The following is an 8,113-nucleotide window of genomic DNA, read 5'->3' as shown; positions in this document are numbered from 1 at the left end:
GCGTTAGGTAACGTTACTGCGTAAGAGTAACTTGTTTTTTAGTCCTTCCTAAAAGTACACATAAACCTTTTTTTTTCTATTACAGAACTGCTATGCCGCTCAGCTCGTAAACTCAAAAAGTAATGACCGCAAACAATAATTCATCACCACAAAACCACCCTGTCCGCTTTTCGTTCCATTTCATCATGGCTCGTATGAACTTCGGGCTGATATGGACTTTTCTTTGGATACGGCAAATGCCCATTAGCCTTCAGTGTAATGCAGTATGCTTGCTGTGTGCCTATTTTCACCTCTTGACGCTTGATACGAAAGTACGAAGTTCCAAAGGTACTAATTAATGTCACCAACGCTGCCACGGAACACTCGATAAGCACGTGCACCTTCAGTGACCTGTTATAGCCCCCGATATTCGTGTGCCATTGTTTCACCCCATAACCTTGTTTTCTGGGTCTACTTGTCAATTCAGCCTGTACAGTCGGAGTTTTCTTCGAAATTCAGTGCTTTTCAACACGTGGCACGCAGAAGTTTTCTGGGCCCAGCGCATATTTTTCGATGAGGTGGCTCAGTTCATCTATATTATGTGGACATTTCCGACTCAGAACGACGGCTAGCACACATTAAAACTCCGGGCAGCTCTGCTCTGAGCAGACATCACAAAGTCCACGAAAACATTATCAGTGAACCCCTTGCTACTGCCGTGCCTCAAGGCATTCCGGCCAACGTCTAAAGCAGCGGGAAATGCCTGATGCGATTGAGTGATTTTTTTATGGTAAAGTTATCTCAATCTCTCTAATGCACCCAGGGAGGTTAGACAATTGCTTGAGTGGGTGCTCCCGCAATGCAATGCTAGCCAATGAAGACAGGAGAAGTGTTGCCCTCCTAAGTTGTAAGAAACATGCTGTTTTCTGGTGGTACCCATTTATAGATCGAGTTGCTGTAATCTGCTACTGTAAATAGTACGCTAAATATCAAATAAAAGATAGTTAATCCTGACGAAAGAACACATCCAGGTGAGTTTCAGTGTTTCAATCCTAAACAAAATTGGCAAAGAAATAGAAACATGGGCGCATTTCAAGTAGCAGCTAGCTTCGAAATGTTGTCACCAATCGTGCAAAAAAAGCCCTCCCTTCCCTTCACCGAACGCCGGCAGTTTATCATGCCGCTATGAAGATGTCACTATGTTTGGGTGCGCATCACTCTAGGACACCGAGTTTTGTTTAATACACTAGAAGGAACACTGCGGCAAGTGGCTATTAGAGATGCAACGCACAATGGTTTGACGAGATTGATATGTAGTGCACAATAAAATGCATTTCTACGTGACTTTGACGAGTTTGAGCTTATCTATGTATCTATCTATCTATCTAGCCGCCTATGGCCTTTAGCTCTCCTGACCGTTTCGATAATGGTATCGATACCAATATTGGTATGGCATAACATGACTGTATGAAAAACATTTGACTAGTCATAACATGAAAATTACGCCATGTATGTCTTGAATGTTAAGATTTACATTTCATGATCCTGCAGCTCTTGCGGTGGTTTCGTTCACATGGCATGTTACAAAACTGGTATGGTATGACATGATTGCACGGCGAGCAAAAGCGACAGACCCTAACATGAAAGTCATGAAATTCATGTCATGTAACAAATGACTACATGCTACGCTCATGATGCGCTCATGGCCGTTTGGCTAGCGTCACATATACAAAATGTGGTATTACGTAATGTGAATGGATGACGAAGGTATTTGACTGGTGCAAACACGATATTCTTGAGGTTGTTGTCCTGTAACAACAAACTACATGCCAGGCCCATGATGCGCTGGCAGCCGTTTCGCTAGCTTTGCTTAACCCAAATTCGGCATTATGGGACGGGAATGAATGACGAAAGTATTAAATTTGTGCAGACATGATAAACATGAGATCTGTGTATTGTAACAATATGGATACATGCTGTGCTCTTGATGCGCCCGCGGCCGTTTCGCTAGCTTCACATGTTCCAAAATCGGTATTACGCGATGCGAATGGACGACATAGGTAATTGACGCTTTAAAACATGATAATCGCAAGATGCGTGTCATGTAACGACATGACTACATGCCACACTCATGATGCGCTCGCGGCCGTTTAGCTAGCTTCGCATATGCCAAATTTGGTATTACGTGATGCCAATGAATGACGATGGTATGTGACTGGTGCAAATATAATAATCATTAGATGCGTGTCTTGTGAGAACATGACCACATCCTACAATCGAGGCGCCAATACCTTTCGACATGACGTGGTGAGCATGCTTGCCGGCGTTCATTCCATCGCGTCACACCGGCGTTACCACGCCAGGCACCAGCCGTGTGATAAATCCGCAGGCGTGCGCCGTCCTGCATCGGTTTGACCAGCGCCTCCTCTACTTTTTTTGTGCTTGTTGCATCGTCCCCATTCCCATTACTCTACGAGTGGCACTCTCAGTGTGACCGCGCGGTGGCGTCAGGTTGTTACCCTCTCGCGTGGCCTCTCTTTGCTCGACTGCTATGGGGGGATGCGGCGCAGCCACTGGCTTTTAGGGGCGAACGTCCTTAAAGCGGCACCCCTTCGTCCCTCATCGTATTCGTAGTGCCTAACCAGTCTTGCGTTTTGGCCTGCAAGGTGGTGCCGGTTGGAGATTTCTCCTGTGTGTCGTTGAACAATAAAAACTTCGCTGCGTGCGCGCTAACTAAAAGCCGAATTCCCCTGTCTCTCATTCCCCATTAGCAGCCATGGGCATTTATATTAAGCACTATCTGACAAGAAAGGATTGCTATGTTATATTCGCTGGGCGTAACCTTCTTGGTTTTAAAAAGGTTTAGTGAGCGTTGGGCCATATTGCCATGAATACAGTCAACAAGTACATACAACGAACTCGATGTGGTTAAAGGTGGGAAGTACACACGAAGCGCAAGCCGTAAGAAAGTGTGCGTGTGCCACCTATTGTTTAGTTCTTACAATGTCCGCTGAACGGCGGTGCTTCTATATGCGGAATATTTGTTTGATTGATTTGTGGGGTTTACGATCCCAAAACCACTATATGAATATGAGAGACGCCGTAGTGAAGGGCTCCAGAAATTTTTCTGGGGTTTCTTTAACGCGCTTCAAAATCTGACCACACGGGCCTACAACATTTCCGCCTCCATCGGAAATGGAGCCGCCACAGCCGGGATTCGATCCCGCAACCTGAGGGTCAGCAACCGAGTACTTTAGCCACTAGACTACCGCAGCGGGGCTATATGCCGAATATATGATGAAAAGATGCGAGATGGTGGTACTTGGAGTGTTTACTTGATAGACAAACGGACACACAGACAGATGCACGGATTGACGCACGGATGGCTGCACGAACGAATGGACGTATAGACGGACGCAGGAGTGGATGCTTGGATGAACACAAGGACAGACGCCCGGATGGACGTGCGGACAAACGAACAGATGCACGCACGGCTGAGCGGATGGAAGCACGGACGGTCACACAGATGGACGCATGAATGGACGGAAGCAAGAACGAATGGACGGACGGATGGTTTGCCCCACTCTCCATCATTCACCCCGTGGATATGCTGCCATTTTTTTCCAATTTTTTTTTTTGGCAGACTTGCCAACGTGTCCGTTGAGGAATCGCGCTTTCTTTTCTTAGTGCTTCTGCATCTTCTCACCTTTGGTGGTTCCTTCCTCATGTAGGAAGAGTAATGTGGAGAAATACTCAACACCGCATCAGGCTTCAGCGTGCGTCTTTATGCACTTTCCCTAAAGTCAGTTTCCACAAAATGTAGGCTGCACATGGCCGAGTGATTCGAAGTGAAATTCGGCACCTAGTTCTTTCGTGCGATAACTCGTAGCCATCGTTCACGTAGCTCAGTGTTCGCTGGGATTTCGTGAAAAGACACACCTGCTTCTTTCTTTCGCTGGCTAGAAGTGCAGAACGGAACGCAACAGCAGCGCATGGTGACCGATGAAAAAGCAGGATGACAGCACCACTGAAGCAAATAGACGGACCTACAACTGCGACTGCGACCAAAAGACGGGTTAAACTTATTGTCTGCAAGGTGACTAGGACGCCTACTATCCCTCCGGTAAGAAGCATATTGATAGTTTAGTTCACCATAATTATTTCTTACACGTCAATACTACTTCTTTTATTATTATGGTAACAACTCCGAGGCAGGTTTGCAATTATTCTAAGCAGACAACAAAAAATGCGCAAAAAACCGGTGTGCGAGTGGCGGTGAGCGTCGTCTGCTAGAGGATAAGGGAGCCTTCATGTGTGAGCGTCTCCGTGTAAAAACATGGAGACGCGCGCACGTGAAGGCTCTCTGTAAAGGATAATAGAGCAGTTTAGTACTGCGGAATGGTGCTACGTACGCATCACGCAAGCGCCTTGCGTTACGTGGCGTCGTTTGCCACTAATCGGCTTTAAGTACGCCGTAGTACCCGCGTACGTAACGAGCGAGAAGCGTGTTGCGCCATCCGGTAGATCAAAATAGAAGCACGTGTGTTGACAGCCAGTGTGAGCCAATCCGAGTGTTATAGCCAGATTATGGCCATATTGTAAGCCACAGAGCTGGTCGGTGCTTGCCTTCGATGCCGCCATTTTGCAAAACGAAGTCTCGTGCTGTCGCGAACTTGTTCGAGAGCGCCGCGATCACCTCATACGTACGCACGCACGCATCTCATGCGTGCGTACGTAATGCGATACGTGCGCGCTGCGGTCTGCGCATGTGCACTACGCAGAACGTGGCGTCCTTACGTACGCAACGCCGCCACGTACGCAGCGTACGCAGTACTAAAACTCTCTGGTAACGCAGAGCTGTCAAGCGGCGTCTAGGGGCAGAATCCAGAGAGTAAAGGGAGAGAGCGCGGGGGCGTGGCGGAGCTAACGCGGCAGGCCCCAAAAATATAGGAGGCGCTGCTTTGACGCATGCAAGTTTCAGCGCATCCAGCGTACGTCCGTCACGAAGAGAGGGAGACGCAATGTTCTCTAAATAACGCATCGGCAGAGAGTATTGTAATCTATGGCATCGGCGCGAAATGCAGCATGTCGCATTTCGCGCGGCTTTTCGTCGGGCCACGCCGACGGACGCTGGTTGCGCCTGGCGTCAGAGTATATAGAGTTCTCGCGTTTTGCTAACGTAGCGTCGCTGTGTCCAGCGTGCGCGCGCGTCAATGCTACATTAGGATATACTGGGTCCTTCATGAAGCGCTCGCGGCCGTTTTGCTAGCTCCACACATACCGAATTCGGCGTTACATGACGTCAATGGATGACGAAATATATGACTGATGCAAATATGATAATCCTGACACGCGTGTCATGTAGGGACATGACAACATACCACACTAACAGCGTGCTCGCAGCCGTTCCGTTAGCTCAGCATATACTAAATTGGGTGTCACGTGACCTGAATAGATGACGAAGATAAACGACCTATATAAACTTCACACGGAAGTCATGTACGGCATCATTTACGGCCACCTCGTAAGGTTGTGCTGAATTTAAAGTGACATAACATTTCTCATTTATACTTCGCGTATCACCGATTCCCACTGTACGTGGGATCTGCCAATTTTTTCGCCTAGTCTTGCCTTATGTGCCTAGCCGCTAGACCACCGCGGCGGGGCTATATGCGGATTATATGATGAAAAGATGCGAGATGGTGGCGCTTGGAGTGTTGACTAGATGGACGAACGGACACACAGACAGATGCATGGACGAACGCACGGATGGCTGCACGGACGGATGGACACATGGATGGACGCAGAGGCGGATGCATAAACGAACGCAGGGATGGCACACGAATGGACGTGTGGATGCACGAACAGACGCACGCACGGACGGGCGGATGGACGCATGGATGGTCGCACACACGGACCCAAGGACAGACGGAAGCAAGAATGAATGGACCGACAGATGCTTCGCCCCACTCTCCATCATTCACCCCGTGGATATGCTGCCATTTTTTTTTCATAAAAGCAGCTCGGCTTGACTCGTGAAGGGGGCATTCCCAGAGGATACGCTCCGTCGTTGCTGGCTCGTGGCAGTTGTCACAGTTGGGGTCGGAGTACTTTGTCAGGTGCATCTTGTGAAGGACCGGGATAGTCGTGAAACTTCGTGTTTGCAATCTTCTGAGTGTAACCTCGTAGGAGCGGGTAGATTTTGAGGGTGGGGCATCGTGTTTTGTAGCTTCTTCTAATTTGGCCCTTAATCGACACTGGCGTTGAACTTTCGCTCGGTAGTTGCCTTCATGGGTCTCCTCTTGGGTCATCGTGGCAACCTACTTCAAGCTCGCATCCCCGAGTCGTTCCTTGCTATGATGCTGCAAGGATCGTAGATAAATTAGCTCGTGTTCCGGCATATTTGTGTGTCCAGGAATCCAATGAACTCCTATTCGGACTGATCGTTCTTGAAGTTGGGCGGCATAGCACAGAGTGTGCCTGGCGTAAACTGGTAGCTTTTTTCTAGTTTGGAGTGTTTGAGGGCCACGTGCTTCGTTTTCCAAAAAAACTGCCAGATGGCGCTCATGTCTCACGTGTGACGTTATTTGATGCGCTCGTTCGCCTCTGCTGCGCGCTCGAGGCACTTTAACGCAGTGCCTCCAGAATACCATTCACTGAATTTGTTGCGCAGAACATCCATTAAATATTTTGTTCAATCTCTCCACACGCAAGACTGTCGTCTTGTGACGACATTTGCAGATTACCATGCAGATATGGGGCCACTTTTTTCGCTTTTTTTTTCTTTTTATGGAGGTGCGAGCAATTCTGTGTGAGGCATATTGGACGAAGAAACTTCCGACGCTAGGTGCACCGGCCTTTTACCGGCGCCGATACGCTGAAAGGAGAAGGGGGCAGCACCGCCATTAATACACGTCTAGCTTCTCTGTGGGACGCGCCCAGTGTCTATGAAGGACGCACCCAGTGTCCTTTACGGACGCACTTGGTGTAAGAGTGAAGCGTAGCAGCACGCCCATAACACTGCAATGCCACGGCGTCGTCTGCATATTGTTGGCTTCTCCGCAGTGCTTTTGAACCGCATATGAGCACGTAATATCGCGCGACCACTAACGTTGCTGTAATTGTCAAAAGCCGCGTGAGCAGAACCCGTGAAGAGTGGCGACACTCTGCTACCTAAAGGTATCATATAGAGTAACTCTAGCCAATGCTAGGCCACCACAATACACCTTCGCATGTTCAGACGGAAAATTATATCCTCGACACTGCAAGAAACATAGAAATAGTGGTGTTGTTATTATTTGCAGCAAAATACCTAGATATCCCGCAAACCTATCTTATTCAATAAGCTGAAAAGGGACGGCTGCTGCGTTGCCAGTGGGTACGGATGGTCGCTATGCCCGCTCACCAGGCCTGGGCATATATTCACTTCTGTCATGGAGCGGTATTCACGATCACGGAACCTTAACTTTACTACGAGTACTTTCATTGTCAGTATTTGATCAATTGGCCTCAACTTGTAAAAAAAAATGGCAGCGTATCCACGGAGTGAATGATGGAGAGTGGTGCGAAGTATTCGTCCGTCCATTCGTTCTTGCTTCTGTCTGTCCATGCGTCTGCCTGTCTGGCCGTCCATGCGTCCATCCGCCCGTCCGTGTGTGCGTCTGTTCGTGCGTTCGTCCCTGCGTTCGTCCATGCCTCCGCTCCTGCGTCTGTTCATGCATCTATCCAGGCATCTGTCTGTGTGTCCGTTCGTCCATCTATTCAACACTCCAAGTACCACCATCTCGCATCTTTTTATCATATATTCCCCATATAATAGCGCCGCCATCCAGTGGACATTCCAAAAACTAAACGAGAGGTGGCACACGTACACGTTCTTACGGCTTGCACTTCAGGTCTACTTCTCACCTCTAACCACCTCGAGTTTATTGTATATCCTAGTTCACTGTATTTATGGCACTGTGGCCCAACGCTCGCTAAACACTTCTAAAACCAAGGAGGTTACGCCCAGCGAGTATAACGTAGCAACATTTTTCTGTCAGATAATGCTCAGTGTACATGCCAATGGCTGCTAATGGGAGACTGGAGAATTCGGCTTTTACTTTCTTACGGCTTGCGCTTCGTATCTACTTCC

This window comes from Rhipicephalus microplus, chromosome 6 (genome assembly GCF_043290135.1).
Source record: "Rhipicephalus microplus isolate Deutch F79 chromosome 6, USDA_Rmic, whole genome shotgun sequence".
In the NCBI taxonomy this organism is placed as follows: domain Eukaryota; kingdom Metazoa; phylum Arthropoda; class Arachnida; order Ixodida; family Ixodidae; genus Rhipicephalus; species Rhipicephalus microplus.
Note: the sequence above shows the minus strand (reverse complement) of the source record.